We start from the raw sequence: 17906 nt of genomic DNA, 5'->3' as shown, positions 1-17906 counted from the left end.
ATTGTAAGAAAATAGTACAAACAATTATATGCCAGCAAATTGGACAACTTGTTGACTAAGTAATCAAAAACTCCCAACAAACAAAAGTCCTGGATCAAATGGCTTCACAGGTGAATTTTACCGAATAATCAAAGAAGAATTAACACCCATTCTTCTCAAGCTATTTAAAAAAAAAAAATTTTTTTTTAATTGAAGATGAGAGAATGCTCTCAAGCTCATTTTATGAGGCCAAAATTACCCTGATTCCAAAACCAGACAGACTTTTTTAAAAAAAGAAAATTGGTCCTGGCCAGTTTGGCTCAGCAGTTGGAGCGTCAGCCTGCGGACTGGAGAGACCCGGGTTTGGTTCCTGCTAAGGGCATGTACCTCGGTTGCAGTTTGTCCCCGGTCCTGGTTGGGTCGTGCAGGTGGCAGCCACTGGATATGTCCTTTTCACATCAATGTTTCTCTCTCCCTCTCTCCCTCCCACTCTATTTGAACAAAAACCAAAAATATGTCCTCGGGTGAGGATAAAAAAAAAAGAAAAGAAAAAGAAAATTGTAGGTCAATATGTCTGGTGAACATAGATGCAAAAACAAAATATTAGCAAAATGAATTCAGCAATACATTATAAAGATTATCCACCACGGTCAAGTGGTATTTATTCCTGGGATACAAATCAAGTAACATGATATACCACATAAAAAACTAAGGATTAAAATTATATGGTTATATAAATAAATTCAGCAAAGGCATTTGACAAAATCTAGCACTCATTTATGATTGAAGAAAACTGTCAGCAAAGTATAATAGAGGGAACTTCCTTCAATATAATAAAGGCCGTATATGATAAACCCACAGCTAACATTATACTCAATGGAGAAAAGATACATGTTTTCCTTAAGATCAGGAACAAGACAAGGATGTTTACTTTCATTCAACATAGTATTAGAAATCCTAACAACAGCAATCAGACAAGAAAAAGAAATAAAAGACATCCGAATTGGAAAGGAAAAAGTAGACTGGTCATTATTTGCGGATGACATGATATTATAGAGAGAGAACCCCAAAGACTCTACCAAAAAACTGTTGGATCTGATCAATGAATTCGGCAAAGTAGCAGGATACAAAATTAATATTCAGAAATCAGTTGCATTTTTATGCACCAATAACAAACTGTCAGAAAAAGAAATTAACAAAAAATCCCACCTACAGTTGAATGAAAAAGAGTAAGATACATAAGAATAAATTTAACCAAGGAGGTTAAAAAAACAAAAAACAAAACTGTACTCAGAAAATGCTAAGATATTGAAAAACTAAATTGAAGAAGATCTAAATAAATTAAAGCACATACTGTGCTCATAGGTAGGAAGAATTAACATCGTTAAAATGCCTATATTGCCCCCCCAAAAAACTATGTAGATTTAATGCCAATCAACAGTACTTAACCCCTTCTTCCTAGTGTGAGAAATAGTCATCACTGCTGGCAGGAAGGTATTCAATGCAAATCATTGGTTTCAGATGTGTTGAAAGGGTGCCCTTAGGAAAAAGGTCGTAGGCTCAGACAGCAGGAGGCGTCCGGACCCCTGGACGGAAGGAAGCCGGGAGCTCACACTTGCACGGATCTGCCGGACACCTCCCTCGGACTGTGCCACCACTCTGCCCCGGGCGGTGCCAACCAGGGAGACAGTTTCTTTCCTTCTCCCGTCTTCTCATGTCCCACCAGCGTCTTCCCAAACCCAGCAAGGAAGGGAGTTGGGGGGGTGCAGTTGGGATACGTTGGGGTTCAGACGAGCCGCCCCAAGATGTGACTATGCGGTAAGCAGATTATTTTCAGTTAAAAACAACCAAGCGTCTTTGGGCTCGTGAAAAACTTCTGCCTCTGCGCCCCCACCCCCACCCCCCCAATACCTAGGAGAACTTGAGTTAGAGGCAGGCCCGTAAAATGATCAGAGAGGCAACCTCTTCTGACCTGTCTGTAGGGCAAGGCTAGCTTCTGATGATGGACCGTCCGGGCTTGTCCACTCTCTGCAATCCCCTTCCTCTTCTGGGCCGCTCTGGGGTGCCCCTCGGCTCAGAATGGCATGGAGGCTCCCCCTTCCCTTTCTGTCTTTGACCTCTCATGTATGTGGACATGTGTACGTAGGTATTCAATTCCATTATTTTCTCACAGTTGTCTGTCACATGCCTATTTGATTATGAGGCTGAAGTGAACTTGAGGGTAGAAAAAGTTCCCTCTCGCCCTGGCCGGTTTGGCTCAGCGGTTAGACCGTCAGCCTGCGGTCCTGAGAGACCCGGGTTCGGTTCCTGCTAAGGGCATGTACCTCGGTTGCAGTTTGTCCCCGGCCCTGGTCGGTTGTGTGGGTGGCAGCCACTCGATGTGTCCCTTTCACATCAATGTTTCTCTCTCTCTCTCTCTCCCTCCCACTCTACCTGAACAAAAAATGGGAAAATGTCCTCAGGTGAGGATAAAAAAAAAAAAAAAGTAAAAGCTCCCTATTTTTACGAAGGAACCTTCAGGCCGCACGCGATCAAGCAGAGAAGGAAAGAGCAGACACAGAAGGGACAGCCGCCTACATCGTGTTTATCTTGGAGGGGCCCCACCCCAGTCATGACAACGATTACAGCCAACGTTCTCATCGTTTGTCTGATTTTAAACGTCAAAGAAATCGCACTATGAGTGGTTGTCAATTCTGAGTTTGGGTACTACAGGTGTTTTTTATTATTATAGATATTTTTCTACATTGCATTGAATTCTAAACATCTAGTATACACACACACACACACACACACACACACACACACACAGAAGATGAAAAGAAAGAAAAATAAATCCGTTTCGACCTTTTAGTTTGACCACACACAGAATTTGTTCTCATTTTTCCTCTCGCGCGATCCCCCCTCTCCAGCTGGTGCTTCAGCAAGACCAGGTCCTTGTCTCCCCGGGAAGGGTTTCGGCAGAGAGACGGGCATCTCAGCAGGTGGGTAGCTCCGTCCGGCGATGGTACGTCCCAGGGCCTCTGGGGCACCAACGGGTCTCGGTCCCGGCTTTCCTCTTACTCTTGCTCCTCGCCCCACACTTTGTCCTAATGTCCCAGCACCCCTGGTCCTTGGGCTGGGGGCTCCCTAGAATTCTGGGGGGCTTCTTAGAATTTCCCGTCCCTGCAGGCATCTGGTAAGTTTGGGTCCTCCTGGTGCTGGGAGTCATTTTTACCGCGTTCCTTTTTCCCTGTTTTGTCTCAGTGGGACGGCTGTTTTAGTTTTCTGTCTCTTTTTCCCTGGTCTCTGGTCGGCTCGTCCTTTCTCCACCCTGCTCGTATCTACCTAAGTACCTGCTTGGACGGCTCTGCCTGTGTGTGTCTCCCGTCCATCAGCCTGCTCTCCAGTACCCGCTGCGTGTCCTGGTGCTGTGGACCTGGAGGTAATGTCAGATCCCAAGACCAAGGGCCCAGCCCCATTACGCTGCCCCCACTCCAGATTCCAACCCCGAGTCCAGACTGTCACCTTGTCACCGCGCCAGGGTCTGCTGCCCGGCACGTGTAGCAGCCGATAGGACGACATCGGCTTTTGAGAAAACGGGGAGTCGTTGATTTATTTAATTCTGAGTCAGCTCACAGGAGACAAGAGGCGCCGCTGAAATCTGCCCCGTCAATCCGGGGTTCACCGTGGGTTTGGGGGAGGTCAGGGGTAGTGGGCAGGTTTTAGGCGGAAGACCTTGGAACTCGGCCGTTTGTGGTCAGGGGTGTCAACACGGGATCTCCCTGGAAATGGAGCGAAAGGTTTGCCTGTCACAGAGCAGAGTGTGTCTTTCAGCCAAAAGGGGCCTTTGGTTGCTGAAGAGCCAACAGACTGAAATTTACTCCTTGAAGACCAGGTTCTTTGCCCCCAGGTGGGAGAAAATCACACCCTCTGTTTATGCTCAACTTTTCACGTTTCAGACGCCGTTTTCATGTGCGAGTTTCATCCTCCCTGGGCCTCAAAGAGCCAGCCGTGGCAACTGATTTGAAGAGGCTGAGAAAAGGCTTTTTTTTAACCCTCGGTCCCGTCTTACCGCGAGGGTGCTGCACCCGGAGACGCAGGGCGAGGCCCCCGTTGTCCCGGAGAACTGGACCGAGATCTTGGGTCCGGTGTGATTTCCTGCACTTGGGGGCTGGGGGGGGGGGGGTCGAGGGGCAACCAGAACAAGACGGTTTTGTTTGTTGGTTTAATTATTTTTTTCAAACAGGGAAATGGAGTCTATTCCTGTTTGAAATGTCCTCACGGTCTTGACAGCAGTGACCAGAAAACTGCGGCTTGTGGCGGAGATCGTGGTCGAACAGAACCTGAGAGCTTCTTGAGGCGTGTCCGTTAAATGCCGGTGGAACAGGAATCCCAGGTTGGACCGAGTACAGACGAGTTGCTGTCCCGACTCTGTCTGGAGGACCTCGGGGACACAGGGCGCATCACCGTCCAAGCCTGTCCGCTCACCCATTCTCCGCCAATGAGAACCCGGACTCTGCCTGTCTGGAGCCCTTCCCTGGTCTCACCTGTCCCCTCGGGAGCCCCACACAGCCAGCCACCTCTGCCCCACCCACGGGGCCCTCTGCAGGCTGGGTGCCCCCGTGTGGGAGCAGGTGCCGCACACGGCGCGGACTCGGGCACCAGTGTCTGCCCTCTGTCTCGGCCCTCGCTGGCTGTGGACCTCGACCGAGTACCATGGTCTCCACTCGCTCTGTCCTTGGGGAGTTGTCTAGGCCCCTTTACTCCTTCCTGACACGACCCTTCAGAGCTGACCTAGTCCGAGTTCTCCAGAAGCAGGAGGGTGAACAGTGTGGGTAGGTACGTATGCACGAGAGATTTATTAAAGGGGCGGCTCACATGATTGAGGAGCCAGTTCCCAGGGTGTGGGGTCGGCATGCTGAGACCCAGGGAGAGTCAGCGGCGAGGTTCCTGTCCCAGCCCGAAGGCCTGAGAAACACGAGGGCCCAGGGGTGTGAGTCCCAGTCTGAAGCCAACGTCTCAGCTCGGGTGGTGAGGCAAACGAACCCCCTCTCACTCAGCTTTCTGTTCTATCGGTCGTCCATGTGTCGGGCCCACACTGGGAGGGAATCTTTACTCCGTCTATCGACCCAAATGCTAATTTCATCCACAGACACCCTCACAGATATTAGACCGATGACTGAAACTTCAGCGTCAAGCTGACATTAATAATTAACCGTCATGCCCGGCTGGGGTGGCTCAGAGGTTGAGCGTCGACCCTGCACCAAGAGGTCAGCAGTTCGATTCCCGGTCAGGGCACATGCCCAGGCTGTGGGCCTGATCCCCAATGGGGGGTGTGCAGGAGGCGGCCAGTCGATGTTCTCTCTCATCCATGTTTCCATCTCTCTCTCCCTCTTTCTTCCTCTCTCTCTAAAATCAATAAAAGAAAAATAAATAAACTGGAGGTAACCCAAATGTCCACTGTCAGGAGGGTGCATGAATCCACGGTGCATTTATGAAATGGACGACCAATCAGGATACCAATCAGCAGGAGAAAGGCACAAACTGTCGGTAAACCTGAAGACAGAGACAAGCCTGTGAGCACAATGGTGAATGAAAGAAGCCAGAGTGTATGGTTCCGTGTACTTGAACTTCAACACCAGGCACAATGACTCTGTCCTTCGAACTTCTCATCACAGGAAGAACACTGCGTAACCACGTGTGGTGATGAAGGTGAACTAGACGTGATGTGGTGATAACCCTGCCGTATCTACAGATACAGAATCGTTACGTTGCACACCTGAAACTAGGGTAATGTTGTCTGACTATTGTACCTCAGTTTTAAGAATCGGTCCTGTTAGAAATCAGAGGAGCAGTGACCTCTAGTGGGGCAGGTGGATTGGAAACGGTGCAGGCATTTCTGGAACGGAGAGGTTCTGTACTTGATTTGTCGAACGAGTACCTGCATGTATACTTAAGATCTGTAGTCCTGGCTGGTTTGGCTCAGCGGTTAGAGCGTCGGCCTGCGGTCCAGAGAGACCCGGGTTCGGTTCCCGCTAAGGGCGTGTACCTCGGTTGCAGTTTGTCCCCGGCCCTGGTTGGTCGTGCGGGTGGCAGCCGCTCGATGTGTCCCTTTCACATTGATGTTTCTCTCTCTCTCTCCCTCTCGCTCTATCTGAACTAAAAACAAAAAAATGTCCTCGGGTGAGGATAAAAAAAAAAAGATCTGTGTACTACACCTGAATTAAATGATAATTTTTTTCCTTTATTGATTTTAGAGAGAGAGGAAGGGAGAGGGAGAGAGATAGAAACATGGATGAGAGGGAACATCGACTGGCCGCCTCCTGCACGCCCCCCACTGGGGATCAGCCCACAACCTGGGCCTGTGCCCTGACCGGGAATCGAACCAGCGACCTCTTGGTGCAGGGTCGACACTCAACCACTGAGCCACACAGGCCGGACTGTAGTCTTTATTATAAAGGGATATTAATCTGGGCTCACATCAGTCCTGAGAGACAACAAGCAGGAATTAGCATGTCCACTCTATAAGTCAGAAGCGGAGGCTCGGAGAGGTGCTGAGACGTGCCTGAGAGGACACAGGTGGGCGGCATTCTGCATCCCCCTCCCCCGGCCTGCCTCCCTGCGCCTGGGCGCTGTGTCCGGCTGCTGCAGAGGGGCCTGGACAGAACATTTCCTTCGGGGCAGCGATTTCCGAGGAGATGCTTGGTGGCGTCTGCATTTCAGATAAACAAAAAAAAGTTAGTCCCCGTGCCCCATTTTGCAGGCACACATTTACATGAAAAAAAAAATTCTTTTGTTATTTACTGAAATTCAGATGTTAATGAACATATTGTGTTTTTCTTTTTAAACCTGGTGACCCTACTTTGGGGGAGGCTTTAGGTCTCGCCCAGGATCACAGAGAGATGTGCCCGAGATCACGCCGGAAGTGAGTGGCGGACCCACTGGCCGAAACCAGGGGGCACCCAGCACAGAGGACGTGAGAAGAGCCAGGTTGCACCCGTTTCGAGAAGACGGAGGTAATTGGGATTCTCAGGCTGGGAAGCAGTAATTGAGCAGGGAGCTCCAATTAGGAAGCAATTTGAGTGTTTGCACAAAGCCCAGCAGGGGCCGCCCAGCACAGCAGAGCGAACCGGGCTGGGTTCCTGCCTCCTCCCTCAGCTCCCTGGGAAACCTCAAACCAGGCACGAACCTCCCTGGGCGTCTGTTTTCTAGGCTATGAGATGAGGGGGTTATGCTGGTTGATATTTAAAGACCCTGTTGGCCCCCAAATGGGCTTTTCCGAGGGGGCGGGAGGGTTCTCCGTCTTCAGCACCGGGCATTTTTCTCACAGTGCTCTGGGGTTCTGCCGCCCCCTCTGCCTTGCACCTCAGGCTGATTATTCCCTCCTCTGTGGTGGACTCGATTCCGGTCCACACCCCAGTGTAGTTTCTTTTTGCGAACCCCATTCCTGTAGGGCGGCCATTCGAAGCCTCCCTCGTCCTGGCCCCCGCTGCCCCTACACCCCAACAGGAGCACATGTGGCGCCAGGTCGTGTGCCGGGGACAGGGCAGCAGCCCCACTGAGACATCGCGGTGGGGCCGTCTGGGCTCAGGTGTGGGTGTGCTGGTCACTGCGGAAACCTTGCCTGCAGCCCCTGCGGCGTGTAGACTGGTTACAGCGATGGCCCGAATTTGTCTCGCGTCCCAATGTGCACATCCTGCGGCAGTGCCACGCTGGCCACAGGACTGAGCGTGTGGCTTTCTCTGGCCAATGGGATGGAGGGAGAGGCAATACAAGCAGACGCTGGGAAAAGTCCGTGATTGTTTAAGTCTGTCTCTTGGACGGTCCTGCTACTGCCGTGCGCTCGCCTGGGCTGGCTGCTCGGAATCACGTGAGAAATAATCTTAAAAGTGAATGGTGGCCCTGGCCGGTCTGGCTCAGCGGTGAGAGCGTCGGCCTGCGGTGCAGCGAGACCCGGGTCGGTTCCTGCTAGGGGCACGAACCTGGTTGCCCTTCGTCTCTGGCCCTGGTCAGTTTATGCAGGAGGCGACCAGTCGATGTGACTCTATCACATCGATGTCTCTCTCTCTCTCCCTCCCACTTTGATGATAAATGGAAAAATATCCTCGGGTGAGGAATAAAGAAAAAACAAGAAAGTGAATGCTGAGTCGTTCCAGCCAAGGTCGGCCAAGCTCTGCCCAGAATACAAGACACCCAGGTAACCTATCGACGCACACGAAATAATAAACATTTGTGGTTCTCACCCTTTAACTTCCGGGGTGATTTGTTAGGCAGCAATAGATAACCGATACATGGCTTTTCCCTATAATTCTGTGCCACCCAGGAAATAAGTCCTTCTCCCTAATCCTCACCCGAGGACATTTTTCCATTTTTTGTTCAGATAGAATGGAAGGGTGGGAGGGAGAGAGAGAGAAACATCGACGTGAAAGGGACACATCGAGTGGCTGCCACCCACACAACCCCAACTGGACTGAGGACAAACTGCAACCGAGGTACGTGCCCTTAGCGGGAACCGAACCCGGGCCTCCCTGAACCGCAGGTCAACACTCCAACTGCTGAGCCAACCGGCCAGGGCTGGATTTTCCCTTTTTTTCACAATAAGCATGTATCATTTTTATGACCTGAAAACAAATATTATTTTCATTGAGCAATATAGGTATCAGCCTGAGTATAGCCAAGAAAACGAACTACTCAGGTGGAGTTTGCTACTGGGGATTGGTTACTCGGGTGATGCGAGCATTGGGGAGTCAGGTGACAGTGAGGTGACCCATTGGTTAGTCCACTGTCACAGCTCTGGACAGTGTTACGCCGGTGTTAACCCGGAACTGAAGTTGTCCGGGAGAAGCTAGATCCATGGAAGGGAAATTCCTGGTAGGAGCTAGAACCACGAAAGTTCCCGGGGGGAGCCCGGCCGGCGTGGCTCAGTGGGTGGAGCGTCGTCTCGTGGACGGAGAGGTCCTGGTGCGATGCCCAGTCAGGGCACAGGCCCGTGTTGCGGGCTCCATCCCCAGCAGGGGGCGAGCAGGAGGCGGCCGATGGATGTTTCTCTCTCACATCAATGTTTCTGTCTGTCTTGAAAACAGCAATAAAAACATATTTAAAAAAAAAAATTCCCACGGGGGGAGGAGGGAGCTGAAGCTACGGAGCAGAGCCGCCTCCTCCCACCAGAGAGATCACAGGGAGCAGAGAGAACGAGCTAGACCCTGGCCTGTTCTCTCTTCCCATCCTCCGGGTCCACCACGCTGCCCGGCGGCCGACAGTGAGGGGCGTGAGCACTCGGGGTGTCCATGGTGTTACAGACATATTTCTACATCTTCCCGGGGACATCAGGGGACTGACTTCTCTTCCCCGTGAAGGACTTCATTCATCGGCTTCACTATGTCTCTATTGTCTGGTATCCGGGCACATTCCAGTTCCGTGGCTTCTACAAACAGAACTGAGAGCCGTCCCTTTACAGACAATGCTTTTCATTTTCTTCTAAATGAGCTCTTTCAGCTCAGTTCTCCCCGGATGGGTCCGTGTAGATCCGCAACGTTCCCATGTATTTCTAGGGCACACACTTCAGTGTGGCAGGAGCAGCTCTGCATTTAGGGTCAGACCTGCTAAGTTTTCTTTTGCTCATCTATAAAGAGAGCGTCACCCCTGTCCTACCTTCCCAGCAGCCTTTGCGAAGAGGGAGGTAGTCGCTGCTGCCTACATGACGTGCAACTGTGTGGTGGGACCTGGTGACACTGGTGAAGATATTGATGGAGATGGTAAAGATCTGACAATTCTTGGTTCTAACACGGGGGCTAATGGGCATCGTCGCTGGTACTGTGAGCCAATAATCCGAAGAGAATCATATCCCGGCTTTACCCCGTTCAAGTGTGAGGATCTCAACAGTTTACCTGCAGCCCACATACTTCTTGGCCATGCAGAGTATCTTTTTTTTTTTAATGCAACTTTTTTAAATGAATGACCTAAAAATATAAGACCTAAAACCATAAAACTCATCCTGGCCGGCGCGGCTCAGGCAGGTGAGTGTCCTGCGCTGAAAGTTGTTGGTTTGACGCCCGGTCAGGGCATGTGCCCAGGCTGCAGGATTGATCCCTGTGAGGGGTGTGCAGGAGGTGGCCGATCAGCGTTTCTCTCTCTCCCCTCTCCCCTCCTCTCTCTCTCAAATCAATAAAAACATTTTTAAGAAAAAAAAAACAACAAAAAACCATCAAACCCCTAGAAGGAAACATAAGGAGGAAACTTCATGACTTTGAATTTGCAATGATTTTTTTTTATATGATGCCAAATGCTCAGGCAACAATAGATAAACGAGACCACATCAAACACGAAGATGTCTATGTGCCCTGGCCGGTGTGGCTCAGCGGTTAGAGCGTCGGCCTGCGGACCAGAGAGACCCGGGTTCGGTTCCCGCTAAGGGCATGTACCTCGGTTGCAGTTTGTCTCCGGCCCTGGTTGGGTCGTGTGGGTGGCAGCCACTCGATGTGTCCCTTTCACGTCGATGTTTCTCTCTCTCTCTTCCTCCCTCTTTCTCTCCCACTTAAAAAAAAAAAAAAAAAAAAAAAAGATGTCTATGCAGCAAGGACACAATCAGCAGAGCAATAAGGCAACACATTAAAAGGCAAAAATATTTTTAAATTATTTATCTCACAAAGGACTAGTATCTAGAATATATAAAGAACTCCTACAACTCAACAGCAGCATAAATAACGCCATTAAAAATGGGCAAGGGCCTGGCCGGTGTGGCTCAGTGGTTGAGCGTCATCCCTGAACCAAGAGGTCACCAGTTTGATTCCCGGTCAGGGCACATGCCCAGGTTGTGGGCCCGATCCCCAGTGGGGGGCGTGCAGGAGGCGGCCATTCGATGTTCTCTCTCGTTCATGTTTCTATCTCTCTCTCTCCCTCTCTCTTCCTTTCTCTCTAAAATCAATAAAGAAAACAAGTTTTTTTTTAATGGGCAAGGGATTTCATCAATATTTCTCCAAAGAAGACGTAGAAATGGCCAACAAGTATATGAAAAGATGCTCAACATCATTAGAGAAATGCAAACCAAAACCACAATGAGACACCACCTTGTACTCATTAGGTTGGGCGCTATAAAAAATAATAATAATAATAATAAAGAGAGAGAGAGAGAATAAACAAAAACAACCCCTAAACAGCAAACAACAAGTGTTGGTGAGAATGTAAAATGGTGCAGCCACTATGAAAAGTCTTCAAAAAATTAAAAACAGAATCACCATATGATCCAGCAATCTCACGTCTGGGCGTATATCCAGAATTTAGAACAGGATTTAAAGAGGTATTTGCCTACCTATGTTCATAGCACATTCTTCCCAACTGCCAAAAGGCAGAAGTCCAGTTTCCATCAATGGATTAGTGCGTGAAGAAGATACGGCCCATCCACACAATGAGATATGATTCATCCTTTAAAGAGAAGGCAGTCTTGCCCGGCCGGTGTGGCTCAGTGGTTGAGTGTCGATCCTGCACCAAGAGGTCGCCGGTTCGATTCCCAGTCAGGGCACATGCCCAGGTTGTGGCCCGATCCCCAGTGGGGGGCGTGCAGGAGGCAGCCAGTCCATGTTCTCTCTCATCAATGTTTCTATCTCTCTCCCTCTCCCTCTCTAAAATCAATAAAGAAAAAAATTAGAGTCAATCCTGTCACATCCAATCCACGGACGAGCCCTGAGAACGTGATGCCAAGGGAAACAAGCCAGTCACAGTAGGACAGATACTGTGTGATTCCACTGACAGGAAGAACCTAGAAGCGTGAAATTCCTCATCAAGACAGAAGGTGGCAGGGTGGTCAGCAGGGTGGGGGAGGGGTGTGTGGTGCGGCCATCGGAGGGGTACGGACTTCGACTCGCAAGAGGGAAAGCTCCAGAGATCTTTTACGACGCGTGAATATTCTTCAAAACGGCTCTATGGTGAATTTTATAATTTTTGTGTGTGTGTGTGGTACGTGCCCCTAGCGGGAACCGAACCCGGGACTCTCTGGTCCATAGGCCAACGCTCAACCGCTGAGCCAAACTGGCCAGGGCACATTTTATAAAAGTTTTAACCACTGTTAAAAGAAAAACTGAGACACAAATGGCCAAATCGTGTTAAATTTCAGAAAGTGTCTCCTCCCCTCCCATGTTGCCAAAGTCGTTCCTACTTTTCCGTGGAGTGTGCAGGGTCAAGGGCACGGACGGGCTCTTCCACAAAGCCTGCAGTATGTACTGTTCAGGTAAGGATGCTCTTCAGCCCTGGCCGGGTTGGCTCAGCAGTTAAAGCGTCGGCCCACAGACTAATGAGTCCCGGGTTCGATTCCAGCCAAGGGCATGTACCTAGGTTGTGTTTGTCCCCGGTCCTGGTCAGGGCTGTGCGGGAGGCGACCAGTCGATCTCTCTCTCTCTCTCTCTCTCTCTCTCTCTCTCTCTCTCGTTCTATCTGAAGATAAATGAAAAAATACACTTGGGTGAGGATGAAAAAAAGAATGATTTTCAGGCAGAAGGAACAAAAGGCCCACTTCAAGGATTTATTTTCGACATGCAGCTAGAGGTGGGTAGCGGCTGGTTTAGGTCAGCAAATCTGCTTTCGGATGCCATGCTCCGGAGCCTACAGAGACGTCAGCTCGGGGTCCTTGGCCACAGCTGTGTGCACTGGAGGCTGGGAAGACGAGGGTGCGGCCCAGGCAAGGCACCTTGCTGCTCTGGACCAAGGTGAGGGCTGTCCTAGGACCAGACGGTCCCGCTGACTCAGCTCACACGACCTCCTCCGAGGAGGTTGCGTTGATTCCACCCACACATTCCCTCTGTCTCCTCCTGTAGGAGGGAAGTCCTCATCCGTCTGCTCACTCCTGCAGCCCCCTGCCTGGAACAGCCTGGAACAGCCTGGAGCATCGTAGGCGCTCAGTGCAGATTCCTTGGCTGCAAATAGGGTGAGCATGGCCTCGCTTATTTCGAAAAAGATTAATGACAAGGGTCCATTCTGTTGTGACAGACATGCACGGGGGAGGTGCTACGGGGCAGCCCCGGGGGCCAAGGGAGAGGGCGGCCCCTCCGAGGTTCTCGTCCTGCTCCTGTGAATGAATTTTTTTTTTTTTTTTATCCTCACCAGAGGATATTTTTCCATTTTTTGTACAGATAGAGTGGGAGGGAGAGAGAGGAAGGGAGAGAGAGAGAAACATCGACGTGAAAGAGACACATCGAGTGGCTGCCACCCGCACAACCAACCAGGGCCAGGGACAAACTGCAACCGAAGTACATGCCCTTAGCGGGAACCGAACCCGGGTCTCTCTGGACCGCAGGCCGACGCTCTAACCGCTGAGCCAAACTGGCCAGGGCCTGTGAATGAATTTAAACAGGACACTTCAGATGACTGGGTTGTGATAAAGCCAGTGTATTAACAAAAATCAAGCCCTGGCCGGTTTGGTTCAGAGGTTAGAGCGTCGGCCTGCGGTCCTGAGAGACCCGGGTTCGGTTTCTGCTAAGGGCACGTACTCGGTTGCAGTTTGTCCCCGGCCCTGGTTGGTTGTGTGGGTGGCAGCCACTCCATGTGTTCCTTTCACATCGATGTTTCTCTCTCTCTTCCTCTCTCTCCCTCCCACTCTACCTGAACAAAAAATGAAAAAATGTCCTCTGGTGAGGATAAAAAAAAAAAATCAAAGCATGCACGTTTATTAAAGAGGCAAGGCGAGACTTCGGTCAGGATGGCGCGGGGGTAAACGCAGCATGGCCTCCTCCCACAACCACATCACAGTGACAACTAAACTACAGCACAACCATCACTCAGAACCACCTGACACTGAGCTGAAGGGAGGTCGTACAGCTACGAGATTAAAGAAGCCACGTGGAGCCCTGGCTGGTTTGGCTCAGCGGTTAGAGCGTCGGCCTGCAGTCCAGAGACCCGGGTTCAATTCCCGCTAAGGGCACGTACCCCGGTTGCAGTTTGTCCCCGGCCTGGTTGGGTCGGGCGGGTGGCAGCCACTCGATGTGTCCCTTTCACGTCGATGTCTCTCTCTCTCTCCCTATCTGAACAAAAAAATGGAAAAATGTCCTCGGGTGAGGATAAAAAAAAAAAAGCCACCTGGAGACAGGCTCCAGGGTGGGGGAGGCAGCTTGAAAGGCACCAGAGACACAGGGAAGAACTGAGTTGTCTGGCATGGGGTGAGGGCTGGAGGGGCTGCTTTCTCCTAGACAGACGTGCTGGTGGAGGCTGATGTTCCCTTGGTGAGCCCTTCCCTGGGGCAGCAGACGGGCCCCATATCTGGGACTCCAGCCACCTGGCTCACAGTTTGCCCCACCCTGGTGATTCCCTGAGGCCCTGCCCCACCCAACTTCAGGGCCCACCCAAGCTGTTTCCAACGGCTTTACCATAAGATTGGCCTGTTTTGGACAGATACATGCCAAAAAAATGAAACTAGATCACTTTTTTACACCATATACAAAAATAACCTGAAAATGGATTAGAGACTTAAATGTAAGACCTAAAACCATAAAGCCCATGGTGGGAAACATAGGCAGTAAACTCTCCAACGCTGGTCTTTGCGATATTCTTTGGGCTGTGTCTCCCACAGCAAAGACAGTGAACGCAAAAATAAAAAACTGAAGCTACATCAAACTGAAAACCTTTTGTACGGCAAAGAAAACCACCAACAAGACAAAAAGACAACCTACTGAGTAGGGGAAAATATTTGCAGATGATACATCTGATAAGGGATTACTATCCAACATATATAAACAACTTATACAACTCAACATCAAAAAACCCCCCAAGCAATCCAATTTAAAAATGGGCAAAAGCACCCGCCTGGTGTGGCCCAGTGGTTGAGCGTCGACCCTGCACCAAGGGGTCGCCAGTTTGATTCCCGGTCAGGACACATGCCCAGGTTGTGGGCCCGATCCCCAGTGGGGGGCATGCGGGAGGCGGCCAGGTGATGTTCTCTCTCATCGATGTTTCTATCTCTCTCTCCCTTTCCTTCCTCCCTCTCTAAAATCATTAAAGGGAAAAAACAAAAACTAAAACAGGGAAACTGGACAGAGAGACACGCGGGCAGATACACAGCCGTGCAACGGAGCAGAGCTCAGCCAACAGGAAGGCTGCGCATCAGACGGCGCTGCCGTGCAGAGACCTGGAAGGCGCACACCACGGGCGCAGCGTGACCCTGTTTACCAGGAACTGTCCGGCCTATCCGTGCTCCGGAATGAAACGCAAGGGCAACCTCTTCCGTGCGAGGGGCAGCCACAGTGCGAGGGCTCCTGTCTCACTATCGCCGGGACTGCTTGAATCTTCTGTGTGTGCATGAATTTCTTTTTCAAGTGCCACTGGGGGTATGTGTGGGGTGGCATTGCAAACCACTCCCATCTTCTTTATGCTTTTCTATATTGAGAAAGAAAACCTTTTAAGATCTTGGCTTCCAGAAAACTGTGATGAGTGTGTGTGTGTGCATGTGCGTATGTGTGTGCGTGCATGTGTGCGCACACGTGTGTGTGGTGCTGTGACTCCCTAAAAAGGGCCCACACAGCCTGTGCCCTCCTGCTCTGGGCCTGGTTTCGCATCCTCAGGAAAAGGCACTGGGATGGGCTGGGTTGGCCTGAACACCTGCTTCTCCAGAGGCAGCTCGCCCTCCTCTCCTGCTCCTCTGGGGAAAAGCCAGCTCATTCTGGGCAGGGGGTGTGAGGGTCTGGGAGAGGAGACGGGCATGGCCCAGCCCTCAGAAATAGCAAAGGTACTGCAGGGACCCTCCTTCCCGCCTCCCTCCCTCCCTCTCTTGTGTTTCAGGACCTGCCCCTTCAGAGAAAGAGGCACAACAATGAGGAAGACTCTATTCCAGAGGTTCAGGGACCTGCAAGACCATATGAAGGGCGTCCAGCCTTCAACCCGAGACAATCAGGAAACAAAGACCTGGCAGGTTGGCCAGACCTGGGCTGGGACGTGGTGGAAAACGCGGTGGGGGGTGAGTGTCCATGAGCCCCTTCGGGGGCCTGTCTGTACCTGTCCGCACCTCTGTGTGCGTCTCTGGGAGATGAGGCGTGTGTGCCTGGGGTTGTGGGTGTGCCCCTCTCCCTGGGGGTGTGGGTGTGCCCCTCTCCCTGGCTGCAGCAGAGGGAGAGCCCACGTTCAGGTGTGCAGTTTGCTGTTGGCCCCGCTTGCTTTCTGGTGGCAGAAGCTGGCAGTGCAGTGGGCTAATGAGGAATTCATCCGCTTTGGGATCCCCTCAGGGCGAGTCCTCCCAATGGAGCAAACTGCTAGGAGCCCAGAGCCCGGAGTGATGACTTCATTCCACCGGGGCTTCCAAACATCCCTGCTGGTCTGAGGCCCTGACAACCTCTTGTAAGGCCGAGGCCAGAGGCTCGAAGAGATGCAGGGATCTCCTGACCTTTGGGCACCACCCGGTCACAGGCTGGGTCGGCTGTTTGATGTGCAGTATGGTATGGACGGTAGGTAGAGGTGGCCCGAGTACCACGTTTCCACGGTGACAGGCCCTGGGCATGCTCTGCATCAATAAATCAATAAGATGTTTACAGGCAGGTCCGGGGACTGGGTCAGTCCCCAAGCTCACCTCATTCCTGTTACAGCGTTGGCTCAGAAGGGGCCTGAACACGTGTTTATCCCCTGCTCACCCTGCACTGCCCAGGTCCACTTGCCACAGTCTTCCGCCTGCTCTGTGTCCCCTAAGGAAGCTGACCCGTGGACACCATCATCACCTGGGCTTCCTGGCTCCCAGATGGCTTCAGCCAATGGGAATCAGAGGGTGGGCGGAGAGAAACATCGCGGTGTTTTCCCACCTCCCCCAGTTTGGGCAGTGGTTCTGTCTCTCTGCACCCACCGTGCTTCTCGGGGATCCTGACCCCCAGCTGCAGCTTTGCCCGGTTCCAGGAAACCACTCCTGCCCTTCTCCCTTCAGGCTTCGTAGGCAAAGGCCACTGTTGCCAGCCCAGGAAATGCACCACCCCGATGACTCCCGCAGCCCCCCACCCCCCAAATGCCAGGTGAACTGCCCCTTCATGAAACTCTTCTCAGTAAACCCGGCTGTGTGGGTCCTCTCTCCTGCTGGGACCTGGTGCCCCCCAGTTTTCCACGAGGCAGGAGAGGATACAGACCCGTTTTCTGCTCCTTGCTCACAAGCTCCTTCTGGCCTCAGGACCTTTGCATCTGCCGTTTCCTCTGGTTGTTCGAAAATCTCAGTCCGGCTGGTGTGGCTCAGTGGGCAAATGACTTGTGGGCCTCAGTTTCTTCATCTGCAGAATGGGGGTGATCCCACTTGGCTTCCCAGGGTTGCTGCAGAAGTGAATGAGTATAAAGCTTTTCGCGTTGAACCCAACACACGCCACGTGCTCTTTAAACGATCACCAGCACCCCTGTCTTTTGATTCTAAGCTCCCCACGAGGGGCACGGGCGGACCTCACACCCCCCCTTTGCAGGTGCAGAAATGAAGGACCAGAGCCCCAGAGCAAGCTGACCACGAGGGGTCAATGCACACCTGCCCTCAGGATGAAAGTGGGGCGACGGCACCCCTCCCAGGGGCAGGCTGTGAGAATGCAACGTCATCGTGCAAACAAGTGACGGGCGCGCGGAGGGCACCGTCCCAGCGCCTGAGGTCAAGTCAGGTCGCCGAGGACGGGGCTGCGGGCTTCGCCCCGGCAGGGGGCGCGCGCGAGCTGCAGTCGGGGAGGCCCGGATGCCTTCGGGCCAGAGCACCAGCCGCCCGCTCCCGTTCCACGCGCGGAAGCAGAGCGCGCGGACGGCCGCCCGATGTCACACCGCGACCCCAGCGCGGGCGGCGGGGACGCGGGCGTGCGGAACCCCCGGAATGCGGAACTTGCGGCGGCCCGGGCTGGGTTTACTGTGGCCCGCCTTCGGGGGCGGGGCGATGCCGCGCGTCCAATTCGGTGACGCACAGCGAGGAAACCTCGCGCGGCCTCCCCCATGGGCGTGGCTTCCCGAGCCAGGCGAGAATCTATTGGGTT

The 17906-nt window shown here is 52.1% G+C and overlaps 1 long non-coding RNA gene across 2 annotated transcripts; it reads right to left on the bottom strand.

The window, feature by feature from the left end:
• Window positions 1-6315: 6315 nt before the first annotated feature.
• On the bottom strand, window positions 6316-17548 carry LOC118617236. 2 transcript variants are annotated; one of them, XR_004956811.1, is made up of 5 exons: window positions 17420-17548; window positions 17040-17217; window positions 16316-16432; window positions 11267-11436; window positions 6316-6670 (listed from the first exon to the last, which is right to left on the bottom strand). It is a non-coding gene; the product is annotated as an uncharacterized LOC118617236 (long non-coding RNA). The 2 variants fall into 2 exon arrangements; XR_004956810.1 differs by lacking the exon at window positions 17420-17548 and having other exon boundaries at window positions 17040-17334.
• Between the last annotated feature and the right edge of the window lie 358 nt (window positions 17549-17906).

This window comes from Molossus molossus, unplaced genomic scaffold (assembly GCF_014108415.1).
Source record: "Molossus molossus isolate mMolMol1 unplaced genomic scaffold, mMolMol1.p scaffold_m16_p_5, whole genome shotgun sequence".
Classification (NCBI taxonomy): Eukaryota; Metazoa; Chordata; class Mammalia; order Chiroptera; family Molossidae; genus Molossus; species Molossus molossus.
This window is presented reverse-complemented; position numbering and strand designations above follow the sequence as displayed.